Source organism: Silurus meridionalis, chromosome 15 (genome assembly GCF_014805685.1).
Source record: "Silurus meridionalis isolate SWU-2019-XX chromosome 15, ASM1480568v1, whole genome shotgun sequence".
NCBI lineage: Eukaryota > Metazoa > Chordata > Actinopteri > Siluriformes > Siluridae > Silurus > Silurus meridionalis.
In genome coordinates this window covers 12,914,321-12,932,581 of record NC_060898.1, presented here as the reverse complement: position 1 = coordinate 12,932,581, position 18,261 = coordinate 12,914,321, and the positions used below count along the sequence as shown (strand labels likewise).

At 34.8% G+C, this 18,261-nt stretch overlaps 1 long non-coding RNA gene across 1 annotated transcript; it reads left to right on the top strand.

Annotated features, from left to right (window-relative positions):
• The first annotated feature begins 4,046 nt into the window (after positions 1-4,046).
• On the top strand, positions 4,047-5,274 carry LOC124398268. The gene is made up of 3 exons (XR_006928035.1): positions 4,047-4,143; positions 4,287-4,459; positions 4,701-5,274. It is a non-coding gene; the product is annotated as an uncharacterized LOC124398268 (long non-coding RNA).
• Positions 5,275-18,261: the final 12,987 nt, after the last annotated feature.

The window sequence follows — 18,261 nt, the reverse complement described above, 5'->3', positions numbered from 1 at the left end:
GTGTGCGGTGCTTAAAAACCCGACATGGTCGTGTCCAGAAATGTGCTGTTTGAGTTCTATAGCGTGCCACGTTTATGTGCTGTCCATGTCCTAGTGAGTGTTTACTTGAACGGAATCATGTGTGCATTTGTAGTGTAAATTAATGGTTTGGTTTGTTTGTAAAAACTCCACAGCCCTGTCATATAGCAAAAAAAAAATGTAAAGAGAACGAATGCTTTAGCACTAACTTTATCAATTAGTAGCAGCAGTGTAATAAAAAAAATTATTTACAGGCAGGACAAGAGAGTGTCGTAGTGTAATCAGTGACTTTGCCTATGGCATGGTTATTGCTTCCAAAATCAATGGCTGATTTTACTGCATGCCCAACCTTCTCCAGGGTTTACTCTGAATAAAACATAGAAAGGCTATGGTATTCAAAATAACCACTCTTTCCAACTGTGTTTAGCAGAAAAAGCCTTTCAAGATACTAAGATATACTTTGAGAAGTATAGGCCACAATAGCAGAAAGCCTTTCATCAAATAGGAGGAAGCTGAGATTCATATTCAAGCATTATTCGCAAGTCACAGCCTAACTGAGTATTGTCAAGTCATACCAAGTCAAGTATTGCTAATCATGTCCAATCAGTGTCCAGCAATTTTCACCACCATATTGTCCCATGTCAAAATGCAAAAGTCATTCTAAACTGGTTACATGAGAATGGCAGTTTACTACACTGGCCTCCCCAGACACCGGATCTGAATCTGATAGAGCACCTTTGGGGGAGTAAAAGATGTTCAATTAAGTAAAATATTTAATATGATTATCAATAAATATTTAAACACACTATATTAATAATAAGAAAAATAATAGAAAAGGAAGAATTCTTATTCTCTATTTTCACCTCAGGTTTGTGAAAGTAATCATTTACAGTTTGATTAGATTTTATTTATTTACTCTTTTTACTTTTTTTCTTATCTCTAAACTTTGTGATTGCTCCAGTCATTGCAGATATTACTAACCAGCTGCAGTAGATGTAGGACTACAGTATGCAGTGTGTGCTGAGAGAGGTGTAATAATTCAAACATTCCTTAGTTGAGGTCATAAGTCACAGGTGATGAGGTCAGTGATTACACTCCACTTTATTTAATTACTCAGGGGACAAAAGTTGGATCTGCGCTGGAATTCTGGGATATCTAGACTCTGTCTTTAGTGCGCAGTGCAGCAGCAGCTCGACGTCCCATTATGGAAATCCTTAATATTTAATACATCGATTAACATTAACAAGTCGGGCAGAACTGTTTCACCACTTCCATTATTATTTGATATCTCCTGCACAGGGCAATGATGGGTGGCATAATGAAAGGTGGATCTCTATTTCAACCTTGAGGGGCTCCGGCAACCTGCCAGTAATGAAGACATATTAAAGCTTAATGTAGCTTAATGTAGCAGGTGTCATATATCTCCTGTGCACAAGCTCTTTCTAAAGCATTATATTCATCCCTACTACCTTAAAAGCCACTAAATCTCATGGGCTAAGTTCAGTCTGGCTGTGATTCTCTGTCATTAATCGATAGAAAAATTGTTAACACAACTCAGCCAGGTTCCATTAGTCCGTCCCCGGGCGATAAATGTGCCGGCTGGCGCGCGGCAGCAGAGCAAACTGTCTCTCGCTCTCAGGTTAATGGCCAAAGTTGAGCAAGTGACCAGTCCGTCAGCAAGGACGCCGTCTTCAGCAGCTGCAATCTCAATGCCATCGTATGTTACTTTTACAACCATGACTGGGAAACCGTCATGCTCATATTTGCACATACAATTTCATGAAAAATCTTTCATTTTGATATGAAGTATAACAAATAAGCGATAGCATCCTTGACAGAAGTAAGCTCCCATGATACATTATTTCAATACTTTTTTCCTGACCTCTGGGTCAGTCCCACTTTCTCTAAGTGTTCATTCTTGATATATTTTGACTTATCTGTCATGACATTTCATATCCTTATCAAAACAAGATCAATGTTTGGTATCAGTCAGTGCAATGTATAGTTTAATATATATATATAGTTGCTTAATTCTTATCCTAAACTAACAGTTTGTCTGAATATTAAACGTCAAAATGTTTATTTTTCTACAATGTAGTCAATCAATTAAAACAATAAAGAGTTTTATCTTAATAAAAATAGTTATGGATTCAAGTTTACTTCTTATAGTCTTTGGATTGGCTGCAAACAATTTCACTATTTCCAAAATAAAATAAAATTACTTATTTGTGTATTTAAAAAATGATGTAGTGATGCGTTTACTTATTTATTTATTTATTTATGTATGTATGTATGTATGTATGTATGTATGTATGTATGTATGTATGTTGTTACCATCTATAAATTCTCCCATTTGTCAAGCATGACTACCACTATGGACCAGGTTTTGTTCCAGCTGCTGCACTAGTAATGAAAGATGAAATAAAAGGGCACTTCTTGTATTTATAAAAATAAATTCCAAACAAAATGTTAAATATATGAACAATATGTTTTATATATTAATATATGCAGATTAGAGCATTTTAATTACTTAATGCCTGATTTATATAACAATGTTGCGATTCTGATGACGTTATAAATTTGACTGTATTCAGCTGTCGTTTTTCCATTAAGTTAGACTGTATGGCCATTATTTATTGCCTTAGCTAAACTTATTACATGGTAGCTCTTGAGTCATGAATGTTAGCAAGACAAATTAACTATATTTGCCTTTTATCTTTTGGATAATTAGCTGTAAATTTGAGGCACATGTAGCTTAGTCTTTGGTTCATCACCACTCACCTCCTCACCAAGACAAACACAACTGGAAAGGGAGGGCGCCTTCACTTCTGCGGCTCTCTGCCTGCCTGTGATGTGCCGATCAATGTGTGCTACTCTTCTGTGCTCCGCAGTAACGCAGAGATGCGGAGTGGTGAAAGGCATCGGAACTTGACAGAGTGTCAACATTTCAAAATCCGACATGATATTTGGATTTTTTATTTGTTTGACAGAGAAAGCTGTGCACAAACAGAAACACACATGCACACATATATAAACTATGTTAAACTCTCTAGAAAAAAGGTTACTTTTTCTCGAGGGAGAAAAAGGGCAGGTGCTCAAGCCCCATATGATGTTTATGCCTGGGCATAACTGCTCATTTCTAGAAGATAACAACCTCCAGTTTTGCAATGACATGCATCATGCATTCCCCTATCACAGCATTGTTTGGTTTAGCAACAATGTATAAAAAGAATTGTGTTTTAAACAGTAGGTACGACAACTTCCACTAAACTATGAGCTGAGGAAGAAAATTAGGCTTTAACATTGAGTAAACACGATGTTCATTAGTCTGTCAATGTACAATAAAAATCCAGGTTTAACATCCCTTTATTGTATTTGTATTTATATTCCTTTTATGCATTTAGTACTAGGTAAGGTCCTTAGTGTAAATCAATAATATTTTTCACTACTGATACAAAAATACCATGCATGTAAAAAGTTACAATCTGAATCGTTTATCGTTTTTTCTGGAAAATGTCATATAACATTGATCACTTACTTGCTAATGCCCTACGTGATTAAATTGTGTGTATCATTTTGTACCAGTCTGCTTGAGACACTGCGTAACTCAATGAGCATTAGATAAAGATATGCAAATAGTACGATAATAAACTGCCAGCTATAAACTTTATTATGAGTCGTATTCTTTAGCCTTGTGAGCTGCAGCAGAACTCTGTAAGGTGATTGTTGTTGAATCAAATGTGTCTCATTTCCGTAGAAATTAATACCAGGACAGTTAGTGCTCACTTTCAGCTCAACACTTTTTAAAATATGAAAAAGGAAAAAAACAATTAAGTCATGTTATTGCCTCCAAAACCTGCCATGTAGGAGAGGTAGAAAATGGCTGAGGTAATTATGCTTACTTCCTTGTTTGATGTGCACCATGATAACCTCTAATTCAATTGTACATTTGTTCTGCCAGCACCGTGCCATTAAGCGTACATTTTAGCTGCTTGCACTTAGCATTTGATATGCAGCGCACACAACACTCTGTACATGACACCGAGCAGTGGAGAGGAGCCGCAGCTGCCCTCACTGTCAGCGCCGAGATAACCAAGCTTCACGAGGGGGAAGAAGTCATGTGGGGTAAGAAAGACAACATTGGACATCAATGTCCTGTAACAAATACATCATTATTACAGCGCCATTCGGGGCCTATTTGGTAGCTGTGTAGCTGAGCTCTAACAGGGACCTTTGTTGTGTTGCCATGCATGCGTCCGGATGGAAAGAAAAGCCTTATCTCGTAGCCAGATGAGAGCTCTGGGCCTCTCCTGAGCACCAGCTCCTGATAAGAGACATAACCGAATACAAGATGACGAGAAAGAGAGAAGAGGAGAGAAAAGAGGAGGGAGGAGCAGACAGCGAGCAGAGAGAGATAAAAATCCATGTCCAGGCGTTGCCGGTAAAGCGCACATTTAAATCCTAACAAAGCCCAATGAGTAGACAGGACCATCAATTCAACCTGTGATATGTACACAATCATTACAAACAGGAAACAAAAGCCGATGTCAATTGCGCCGCGGTTATAAAGCCGTCTCTCAAATTAAAACTCCAAAGCGTCGTCGCTCGCACCAGCTATTTAGCAGCCGTATTTTACAAGGAGGAGCAATAACTGTTTTATTTAATGTATCTGCTCCCTGCAGGGACATGCTGCTTTAATAGAAGCTGTCAGTCAATGTCAGGACACTGGGCAATAAGACGGCTGACTGCAATAAACACGCAGGGAAGAAGATAACACAGCACTGTGGAAGACCAGCCCCTTGTTAACTGGCTGCCCACCGCCTGTGCCCTGTTTGTCATTTTCTTTTGTGTAACACTCATAATTTGTCATGGTGGGTGGTTATCAGATCGCTCTTGTGTGTCTCTATCTTATTTTTTATTTATTTTTTTATTTGTGTGCTTGTGTGTATTTTTCATCCTCCTCTAAATCGCCCTTTGAACAGAGGTGAGGTGAAAAATGGATAATGTTGGAGGAGGGACACTTGTAAATAATGTGTATCATCTTGACACGACGGATCCATGCTGAGATCGATGTGGGTATACATTGCTGTAGTGTGTGTGTGTGTAAATGAACAGAGGGCGTCCCGGGCAGATGGAGACATCTGTTGATTTCACAAGAAACAAGATGTTTACATGGAATACATGAGCATGCTCCTGTCTCACTCTTCAGTGGGTGTTTAGATTTTGGTTTGCATCAATAAATTTGTTTTTCCTCCATCCCTCGTTTTGTCTTGTCTTACTGTTTCAAAACTGAGACCACCAGAGATGAAGAAAAAAAAAACTAGCAAAAAAAAAAATTAGCATGTGATCTCTCTTTAACAATCAGTTTTTTTAGTGTGTGTGTGTATATATATATATATATATATATATATATATATATATATATATATATATATATATATATATATATTCATCATCTATTATCTTAATCATCTCCTGGATCTGTAACTAGATTCTTTCATAATTCAGAGCAACTATGGTTAGTAGCTGGACTTAATTCTGTAAGTTTTAAAATCCAGCATTTACACAATGTCTCCACTAATTTAAATATTTAATAATGTGGCGTTGAAACTTTGCTGGAAACACTGTTTGGTTTTGTAAAGATTGTTAAAGTTTTTCCTTCTCTTTAATGTCATTATTACTATTCTAGCAATATAAATGTTCCCCCTGTGATGTACCCACAACCAAGAAACAACTCAACTTTAAAATAATAATGAAATTAAAGAGATCATTCGATTTTGGAATTTAAATGTTTGACAGATATACACCTACTAATACTTACACTAGATAATAGCTTTGGCGAGACACCAAACCAATATTGAATCAAAATCAAATCTGGCAGTAGATACAGTCTGAAAGTTGACATTCAATGTTACAAAGTGATATTAATTTTTAACAATGTTATCAAACTAAAATGCAGGCACAACAACTTGGGTATAACAACGTCCACCATCTTGTTTGTTTTAAGATCAATAGGTTACATGACTGTGACAAATAATGTCATCAATTTTGAATATCTCCACAGTACTAAAAATGTTTTTCTTCAGTATTATTCCATATTGTTAATGAGAGAGAAGCCCTGATTGTGCATAAAAATGGGCTTGCGTTCCTCATGAGCCTGAAGTAGTGAAATCACAGCTGTGAAACATCTCAAGTTAGTAAACACTCCTTTTTGCCACCAAACCACCAACTCACACACATTAAAAACTCTTTAAAACTTTGAAATACTCTGATCATTTTCTGTACACCAAGCCATTTTTGAAAAAGAAACTAGCAATGCAGTGCAGAGGCACTCGGATAAACAACATCTATGCTGATGAGGTGCTGCTGTGTTGCAAGACACACACACACGTGGGGTGGGACATGTACAAGGGTGCATTAAATTATACAAATATAGGAGTTCATTTTTTAACTTTTAATCGTTTACCCAGAAGTAAGTATAAAATAAAACAATATTTGGTCCGCCATTTGATACGCTTTTGAGGAAACAGAACTGAACTATGTTTCACACATAAAAAGGATTGCATTTGTATAAATATATTTTAATTTGGTACACGTGTATTAAATGCAATCTTTTTAATGTGCAGAACATAGTTCAATTTTGAGCTCTCACAAAAGTGGCAGAACGCAAGTGTGTTTAGTCTCTGCCTTGCACTTTCAGTTCATTTTTTTAAAATATTATTAAACGTGAAAATGCAGGGGGTGTATATATAACAACAAAAAAAACTAGAGATAGCACAGTCACTGTGAATACTCACTCTGTTCTGGAAATAAGATTTGTTTTGTGTATGCGTGAAAACAATAAAAATCAATAGTGCTAGTGTTTGCTGCTAACCTGCAAGTGGCTAGCGGCTAATGCTAGTTCTTTGGATTCTTTACAGTTTCATGTCCAGCTTCAATAATTTTGCTTAAAAGGATAAAATCCTGACAATTTCGCATATTGAGGGAGTGAATGAATGAAGGATTTTGGAAATTTCCGGACTGTGGGACAAATAAAGGTTCATCTTATCTTATCTTAATGATAGAAGAAATGAAGACATTTGTTAAAGTATGCTGAAATAAGTAGAACAGTTAAGTAGATCATATCTTTAGAAAATGAAATATTAAATGTAAAACACACACACCTATACACACACACACACACACACACACACACACACACACACACTTACACCTTTATTACCCAAATGGGGTCTTACAAATGTAAACTATTTAATTACATTTTTATATTTATTAAATTGTATTTAATACATTTAATTTGTCAATTTAATTGATTATTTAATCAATATAATTAAAAATATATTGAATTAATTGTATTTTTTTATCAAATAATAAAATATATTATTTTATTAATTATTTAACCAAGCAGGCATTTTATTTAAAATTGTTTTAGAGTCATAAACTGCATTAATAAAAAAAAAAAACGACAAGCACCAAGCACTTTTATGTATTTTATACTATTGCATTGAAAATAACACTAATAAATAAGGTGCAACCTTTTTGACTTCAGGGGCCTTTTACAGCTCTGTAAAACCTACTGCATGTGGCACGAGTGGACTCTTCGACGTCCAGAGATTAAATGCTTCTTCACGTTAGTAATGTCAGCACAAAATGTTTATCTTCTCTGAATAATTTATCCCCCAGCCTGTCTGCTTTAATTCTTTTATCTTTCTCCTCTTTTGGCTTTTTTCCCCCCTTCTTTTACTGAGGAGACGGTAAATGGCTGTTAGTCTTCCGAAAACCTATAGATTGTCTTTTCCATCAATCAATTAAAAAACACTTCCCTCACCCTTGCCATGATTTATATCTTGTTAATAGAATTGTCTCACGATATCCCTGCATTGTTATGCTCCTAAATTACATTAGCTGTTTTTAGCCTAATGCTTGTTCTGAAACTGACCTCGAAGAGGCAGAGAGAGAGAAGAGAGAGAGAGAGAGAGAGAGAGAGAGAAAGAAATGGAGGTTTAATAATAGAGCCTGTGCACTGATTGAGCTCTTTCTGTAGGTCACATTCCCCACTGAATCAGCTACACACCGGCGTGACCTCTTTATTGGCCCACATGTCGCTCCCCCCTCCCAGCTTTAAAGAGCTGCATCACCACACGGTGAGGAAGATTGATGCTCCTACTGGGGAATTTTAGAAGGCATCACAGTAAACATGAAGTTTCTGGAGGTTGGATCATCAGTGGCAAACTCCAGGAAAAAATGATGAGAAATTATGGTCTGAAATCAAAGAACTACATTATAAATGCCATTATATTGCACGTTTTACAGGGAGGCTACAATTCTCACAAAGCGAGTGTAAAATGCAATAATAATTGATTTAGAAAAATAGCATTTTCCTCCAAATTGCATTATATAGCTTTGGGATTTTTCAAAAATCAATCAAACATTTGATCAGACAAAGAATATTAGCCTTTAGAAGCACAAGCAATATTTTGAACTAAATTTGGAAATTAATTGTAAAAATATATATATATATATATATATATATATATATATATATATATATATATATATATATATATATATATATATATGTATACATCATTTAATTTTTACTTCATTTAACATTTATTTTATACAGAAAACTAAACTGTTTTGCAGGCCCAAAAACACCCAAAGGAAATAACAATAAGAACAACAATCAAAATAACAAAAACAACAACAATAATAATAATAATAATAATAATAATAATAATAATAATAATAATAATAATAATGAAATTAATAATAATAATAATAATAATAATAATAATAATAATAATAATTTCATGTCTTATTGCCAAACAAACATTTCACTTTTCGTAAAGACTGAATGTAAAGACAAAGCAGAGTGCATGACTGATGCTAATACACCGTTTAACGAAGGTCCCTCAACACAGCTGCATGTAAACTGCTTTTAAAATATTTATTACCACACGCCCTGAAGACCTATTACTGTCCTGAGATCCATGAAAGCCCCCGGGACACTGAGAGACAGCAGGATTTTACAGGGATGAGTCAAAAACTAGCAGGTAGTGTCGCTGAATAATCAATCATGCAGCTCAGCCATGACTGCACTCATCTGTTACTCAAACATGTTGCATAACATTTCAATACATTACATACAAATAAACAGCAAACGCATGGCACAGTTAGCTGCTTCAAAAAGCCAAAACTGACTGTAAACATTTCATAGCTATCCTTATTTAACTTTGATATTTTGTTTCTGAAAGAAGAAAGTGATGCTGAGCAGCAGGAATGAAGGTTGAATATTTTTCGCATACGGTTATTAATCTACGCAAGCTCTTTTTATTATATGTGGTGAGAAGACAAAGAATATACAATTATTTCATGCAAAAATATCTATCAGAAATAACAAAAATAAACAGCTTGTTCCTCTAAATTGATATTACAGTGCTTTGGAAATATGCTATATCAATCAAATAATCAGAAACTCAGAAACATGACCCATAATCTAAGTAGGCAAAAAGATTTGTACAAATAAGAAATAGAATAAAATGTACATTTGGAAATATCCTAAAAAAATGTATGTTTTACAAGGAAATTAAAATGTAGCAGGTAGCACAAAAATGTTCCTGTTATTTTTTTTTGGGGGGGGGGGCAACATTGTGTTTTACTTTAACCAATAATGTACCTCGGTTAATTATCTCAATGTGATTAATGTCATTCATGTTTTATATGTGTAATAATAAATATTTAGCATATTAATATTAAGAACATAAGAATATAAGCCTTAAAACAAAATTTAAATACACAAAAACTTACACGACTACTGCAACTATTTTTATTTTTATTTTTTGGACTAAAATGCTCCTTGTTCTATTTTTGTTTTACCAAAATTTTTCTTCAAAAATACATTAATAAGCCAGATATTATATCTTATATTTAACAGCGAAGTTGTAGCCATAGTGTACAACAAGGCTGCATCTATTTCACATGCAGTATTTTCTAAATTAGAATGCACTGACAAATCATTATATGCTGAAGCTTCATCCCTTATTACAATGTAACTAACAGAGCAATTCTGCATTAATATGGAAATGTGTAATCACAATCAATTTAAATAAGCAATTATACATTTTTTGGCAGCAGTACAATCTGCTGAATTGACAAAAGGTGATATAAGTTTAAACTAGGTTTGTTCAACAGCATACTCTGTGATTGTTATTTTTTTTTTGTGTTAAACCAGGCTAACAATGAACAAAGAAAAACATATTTTTTTAATGATGAAAAGAACAACATCCAAATGATTTGCTGGAATTATACACAATATTTGTACAAGTTTTGTTATTCTAAAGATATGCTTACCTATTACCTTAATAGATACCTATTTATTTATTTTCAATTTATGATAGTTAATATAACAATATAACAAACACAATATTTGAATGTATATTTCTGTTCGGCAATCAGGCAGTCAGCATGTGTCACCAGTGAGGGAAAAAAAAGTTATTTGTTTAAGTTAAACAAAAGCTGCAAATGTTTAATATTAAATGTCTTTTGTCTCTATGTGACAGGATCTTGAGCTGAAATCTGACGGAGCACGCCGTAGAGATGGGAATGGTTCAGAGAGCGGGAGGAGGTGTGAAATATCAGAGCCGGGGTTTGATCTGAAGAGACGGAGCGTACAGTAATAACAGGGCCGAGAGCACAGCCCCCCCGTTGTGAAAACACACGGCTCCAGAGCTCAAGCCAAACACACAGTTACACTTTATTAGATTATCCTAAATCCTCATGGCGTGATCAATAGCAATGTGTTTATTTTTGTGCCTTGAGTTATTCATTAGAAATTCAAACAGCCTTAAAGAGGCTCATTAGGGGCAGATCCAGCAGGGTTTTTGGAGACTTATTGTGCTGTTGTAAAGAAGAGAGAAAGACCAAGGCACAGAGAAGGGCATGTCCTTACACCACACCATATGCTAAGCTTCATACAGATGCCGATGTTTTATTAGATGTAGGATCTGTTGTATATTTATGGTTTGACACTATGACAAAATAAGCAGTGTGAAAAATGTGAAAGTGATCTGCACCTCTTGGACAGAAAGCCTAATATATATATAAAAAACAGAACATTTAAACGTCCCGTACTGATAGATGCTCTTGAAATTAAATCACGTAAGAAATGCAGGTCCTTTTAAAAGCCAGGCACTAAAAGCTATTTTGTCATTATCACGTTATTGCATTACGATTACTCGATGTACAGTAGCCGCTTGAGATAATTCATCACAATTGCATTAGGGAGCTCAGATCCCATTTGCCTGCATGGGGAAATAGAACATTAATTGGCATTTGTTCAAGCCAAACAAAGAAAGAACATCAGAGGAATACAGGCAAATTAAGAGACTTTCAAACGCACAGAATAAATCCTCAGTGACTGAGACAGCTTTTTTCCTAAAAAAAAAATGGACAGTAGGAGATGTCTTTTTTTAATCAACTAAATGTGAATTATACATATTTTAATTTGTATTTAATAACGGAGGCAACACTGTCTACTGTTACAGAGTCAGACATATACTACAAAAGCTTTTTTTATTTTATTTTTTTAGCTGCTTAACAGTAAAATTGTTTTTGCATGTGTGTAGTTTATAAGTAATTGAAGCCTATAACCACTGTAATACATACTTTTTTCACAACCAAACATTTTCATATCTGTACTTGTATTTGGCTTAAAATATACAGTGTATTTACAGTATGCATTTATGTATGAATGTATTTATTTTTGCATATTTTCAAATTAACCTTGTGCCTCTGGAAACATCTGGAAAAAAATATCTTGAAATGGCAGCACTGTAAGTACTGACTGTAAATTTTGACTCTGACAGTTCCTCAACTTCAGCTTCATCATTTCACTTCAAGATCGGTCTAAACAGCAGATTTGGTTAATTTTTATTTTATTTTTTTTATTATGCTTATGCATTATGTTTGTACCTAGTATCTATTTCAAACCAGCACCACCCTGACCAGGCAGTTACTAAGGAACACCTGATAATGGACATAGTCAATGCTTGTCTCATGACCTTAATTCTTAAAATCCACATGCTTACACCTGCATCATATGAAAATAAAAACCTCCCAAATTTTTAATAGAGTACGATGGGATCTATTTCAAATAGGTACAAAAAACATAAAAAGTACAATTCCTATTCTTGTATAGAATATTATATCTGTTCAGTCAAGTATTGTATTTGTATTTAGGGACATTCTTGATTTGTTTAATGCTTTGAACAGGGGAGCAAGTAAACAAAAATATCTATGAGTAATAACATAAGGAAAAAACCTGATTACTGCAAATTCTGTGATGGTTTTAGCAAAGCCAAGATGACAAGAAAGTAAATCTTTAACAAATAACTGTACCATGTTGTCCAGTTTGAAGGCTCCAAGAAGGTGGGTGGATTTTTTTTTTTCTTTTTATTTATTTATTTCTCGTCACTTTCCATCTGGGTGCACCTGAGTGAATTGATGAAATGACCTGGACTTGATCTTTGAGGGCAACATGCCTGATGGTTCCCAGGGATTGATAAATTGATTCAAAACTATTACCACAGTAAAAAAGCAATAAGGTCATAAAAATTGCATCGGTCCAGCTAAGTAAATCCCCAGGAATTTATTTTTGGGGAAGAGGTCGCGAAAAACGATGTGAGGAGCCGAGGGCATGAGACAGAATGAGAGAGCGAGAAATGACTTTGAAGAGCTCATCATCTCCAATCTATTTTTCCTGCCTGTGCTTCATGCTGCCGCATAGAGGCACTTCATTACAGGGGAATAACTGTACACAGGCTGAGGGGACAACCAAGCAACTGACAGACCGACCATGCCTCCTCCTCCTCCTACCACAATCCCCCCTTGGTTCCCTTGAGGAGTTGCTTGGGCTGCTTAATACCTCATCACCGGCTTCATTGAACGCTTTAATCTGCACTCCTGTGATCAATAGCTGCCCGCTGTAAATTAAAAGGGCCATTTCGTGTAATCAAGCCTGTTAATGCTCATTCCGAAAACCATTATTTGTGAAAGGCATTTAGGGGGGAAAACAGCTACGGTGACAAGCCCCCCGTGCTCACGGAGATTATCCAAGACTAAGGATTTGGATCAGGCGACCAGGAAAGGGCAAGAATCATAAGGGGGGTTGCTAGGCTGTCCCTCTGAGGAGTAACGTGCTGTGCAGACAGAGAAAGGGATTGAGAAAGGCAAGACAGGAGGAGGAAAATCTGTCTTTCACAGAATAAGCCAGAAAGACAGATAGACGACAGAGAAAGAGAGAAACAGAGAGAGGCAGAAAAAAAGTAAGAGACAAATACAGAGAGAATCAGAAACAGAGAGAAAGAGACTAAGAAAGAAAGAAAGAGATTGACCATTAAGGGAAGATGGCGGAGGGATAAGATAAGTTTAGAGAAGGGAGGTGCCTGTCTGCTCGGGCCTCATGCACGGCCGATAGGGGAAGAAAATGAAATTTTCCAGCCAGCCATTTCTGCGGCAAATTCAATTACTGCAGGCGCTTGTACAAAGAGCTGTAACTTCCCTGGGCCTGAAATTGAAAAAAGCTAAGTGCTGATGAGATGGTGAATAAGTGCACTGGGTTTGACAGCAGCCAGGTGTGAGAAAGTCCACAACGATCGCACTCAGCCTGCCGCACAGCTCATCGCGCTCAGGAAATGCAGAGCCTTGTGTAGATTAAATAAAACTGACTGAGTACCAACACAAGATACAGCTATTGTTCATGATGATACAAGCTAGATAGCAAATTGTGTTTTATATTGATTTATTATTTATCTTTATTTAATTATTATCATCTGTTTGTGTAATGCTAATAATTGAAATATTACATTGTTTAATGCTTTATTTTATAGGCTAATAGTTGCTAATTAACTGCCAAGCAATATTGTGCTATAAATATGTCATTGGCAAACGTTTGGTGTAACACAAAAAAAAGATCCCCTCACTGAGGAGCTATCATTTACTGTAACACTAATCAGATTCCTTAACCTAATTTAGTAGTTTATTTTATTGAGGGTCCCAAGTTTACTAGCTAATTATGTTTAGCTTCTTGAACGAGAGCCTATCATTGCCACAGCTAGCTAGCTACAAATTATGTTCATGTTCATAGTTGTGAGAATCATTTGGTGTTCCAATAAACACTGACTATATGTAAAAACCTAGTGGATTTAGCTTGTTAAATTTGTTTATTTACATTAATAACAACCTCTCTATCATCCATCTTTTTATATAATACATTAAAGTAATGTCATAGGAATAAATCTGTCTCATGGATGCTCTTTAACATTTAATGTAGCAGAAAATGTTTCAAAATAAATCATTATTCATTCATAAATGACAAATTGTATACAACTAGTAATAACAATTATTTATGTTAAATAACATATTTAGCAGCTTGTAAAGTTATCTACCATATTATTTAAAACAAGTCAATAAAAACAAACTAGACTTAATTTGCTTAACATTATTTTACATTGTAAAAAAAAAAAAAAAAAAAAGGGGTTTACCTGAATTGAAACAACACTTCGCAAGTTGAATTCCTGGCAATATTAAAGCTATTACAGGAATGTCACATTGGAAACTGAAATTAATAATTAAAATTTTTTTTTGTTTGTTTGTTTTGATGTGATTTTCCACTTCAGTACATCATAAACTCAGCTGTACCAGAAAAGTCAGGTTTTATCAAGCGGAAAATTAGTGGCCTTTCTTATCATCCTGATCTCCTTCCCTGTTTTCTTTGTAGTCTTTTTTAAATTCATTTTCAGCTCCACAATATCTCCGAGCACGATGACGAATATAAACAGATAGATTCTGTGGCACAGTAATCCTCCCGAGACTTCATAAGCCTTGAGAGAGAAAAAACAAGCTATTAAACTTGTATTTTTTAAAAGGTCAGTAACATTTATGTGTAATGACTTTGACTATGTAATCCAAATAAAATATGAGTCTGTGACTAGAAGCCCCATCTCTGGATGTTGATAGACTTGAGTGGCATTGAAGGATCTTCTAATGTCAAAGCATCAGAGAGTGAGTGATAATATGAAAACGGCACTTAGAAATTCGTGTTATCACAAAAACACATTGCCTTTCTTCTCAGTTATTCACATTGTTTGACTTGAAAGAAAATTGTCATGAAAATCAACTGCCATCGGTGAATATCAGCTCTCATCTCTAGTCTCTGCTCGATCTTCCCGGATATGTGATGTCATGTTTGCTCTTGTGGTGGCTCCTGAATCAACATCTCATCTGCAATGTGAGACAATTTCCGCACATGAAAGGACACTGTCTCGAGTCAATAGAGTATAAATTGCCCCTTGGTAATGAAATTATATTAAATAAAGGCCTGTTGGTGCCCCCATCACCCATCCCCCCAAGGTCTGGAGACAAACCCCGCCTTTTTTAATAATTGATATGTTTGGCAGGTTGGTCAATTTACTTTGCACCTCTGCTGTTCCAAAGGCCATCAATCAGTCTCACGATGCCTTAAAAGTCCTGCTACAGTATTACAGGTTATTAAAAGAGACGTCAAGAAGGCGGTCGCACATGTCAGCCAGCACCACTTTTCTCATTTAGTAAGAGTGTGAACCTGCGCATAATCTAGTGATTCATCTTCACCTTCGCAATCAACAAGTGGCAGGGGAGGCAGATCCCTAACACAGAGCTCTCCTTTTTATTTCACCTTCTAAACATGACCATTGTTTTTGCTCCACATCAATGCTTTTCCACTGCCGTTTCTTCTGGTTTTACTGAACACATATGCATCTATTTCTACGACCTAACTAATAATTAAATAATGGTAATAATATTTGATCAGACAAAGAATATTAGCCTTTAGAACCACAAGCAATATTTTGAACAAAATTTGAAAATTAATTGTAAAAATAAATAAATATATATATATATATATATATATATATATATATATATATATATATATATATATATATATATATATATGTATGTATACATAATTTACATAACAGACCCTCAGTGCCGGTCCCAAGCCCGGATAAATTGGGGAGGGTTGCGTTAGGAGGGGCATCCAGCGTAAAACATGTGCCAAATCAAACGTGCGGAGGATCCGCTGTAGCGCCCCCTAACGGGAGAAGCCGAAAGAAAGTTTTTAATAATAATAATATGAGGAAGAAGAGGAAGAGTGTGAAGAGATTGTATTATTATTGTATTTTATTTTGTATTATTTTTTTATTTTGGATTATAATGATTTGGTTGAGTTTCATTATTAAATTTAGTTTTAGTTCGTTTTAGTGTTTTAAGGATTAAATGATCTTAGTTAGCACTTCGTTTTCCATTTCATATATTTGGGTTAGATTTAGCTTTAGGTTATTTGATTTAGTAATTTAGGGATAAGGTTGGCTGTAATAGTTCTGTTTCTGATTAGATTGCTAATGTAATATTTGATGTGGGTTTAAGTTTATTATTTTCAGAGTTATGAGTGTTTTAGAATTTTTCTTGTGGTTTTGTGGGATATTTTTTTCAAAATCACTTTATCACAATCAACACGGCAATGGATAAGCAGCCAATCCACAAAAACACAAAAAAAGAGGTAAATTATTCTTAAATCGGCATATACAACACAGAGCTATAATTTCACAACAGCGATAGACACAATAGCTATAGCATGAGAGTTTTCTCAATTCTATGCAAATTGTTTTATGAAGTGATAAAGCAACATTTAACTGAATGTTCCCTGATGATACTTTTCAGTCAAAACCTACAAATAGCTTTCATTTACTGTTACTGTTTATTTTTCATTGGATTGCAAAATGGGCCCCACCCACAAATGCATGGATTTGCTACAAAATCACAAGTAAAAGACAAGCTACTTGTGACATAAGCAACTTGTTGCTCACAGCAGTTAGAAGGTTATGGTTTAGGAATTGACAACAAATCATCTGTTTAGAAAGACACTGTTTATGCTTTAAGGTCGTGTACTGAATGTATTTATTTCTGTTACATTGTCCTTTTGTTTGTGTATAAATAAAAAAAAGTGTGTCAGAAAGACTAAGGAACCACCAGCAGGTCTGTTTCAGATACTGAACAACTACACAAAACCTACTGTGCACCATGCTAAACTGGAGGCTATACGATTTTTTGTTATTGTCATTTGTTAGCTACATTATCCTTATATCTCTGGGCCTAACTGAACAAGTGAACTCACTCTCTTGGCTCGATCAGGACTGTGATGTAAGTGTAAGTTTGGGAGTCATGATTCCCCTCGAAATATAAGTGTCCTGATGAGATTGAATTTTACAGGAGTGTTCTTCAAAAAAAAAAAATGTCTTTGAAAAGTGATTTTTACAGTCAACAATGAAACCAGAGCTGGCAAAATAAAGGCAGGAAAAGTGCCACTTGTTACAGTTACATCACATTCAGCATATTTAACAGTGACATATCGAGGATGAATGATGGCCAGCTAAAATGTGGCCCATTTCCAGAGGTTGGGAAGGAAAAAAAAAAGATAAAAACTGAATGGACATTTAAATTGCAAATCATCCACTAAGACTCTTTTAGGAAGATTGATGGCAGATTTTAGGATTTTGATTAAGCTTTTGTGAAATTGCTCTGATTAGTCAGCACTTAAAGTCTGAGCAATATTAATCTTTTCACGAATTGAAAGAGGAATGTGTTATCATTTGGTATTTAAATAAGACAAATGATAGAAATCATTTCATCGCCTCTATGCGAAATGTGAAGCTATATTACCATCAGCATTAAGGACATTAATAATACCATTTTAAAATTTCCACACGTTAATCATCAGAAGCTAAGTGTTGTGTGTAAGGAATAATAATTGTGCTTTTGGTATAACCCAAGCAAAACCCTAATAACTAATATATTAAGCTTAAATTTACTTCAACCAGTGGCCTACACTCGTCATTTTTTACTTTATAAATTATATATATATATATATATATATATATATATATATATATATATATATATATATATATATATATATATATATATATATATATATATTTTTTTTTTTTTTCAAAAATACACATATTATATACAAATTAAATACTGGCAAATCAGATATTATTATATAGTAACTAAAATAAACATATATTGTCTTAGAGCTGTTTTGGAGGATGAACAAAGATTTTTAAATGCTATTTGTTAATGTCCAAGCCGTGATAGATTTATTAGAAAAGAGCAAACTGTCTCTGCCACCGTCACTCGGCT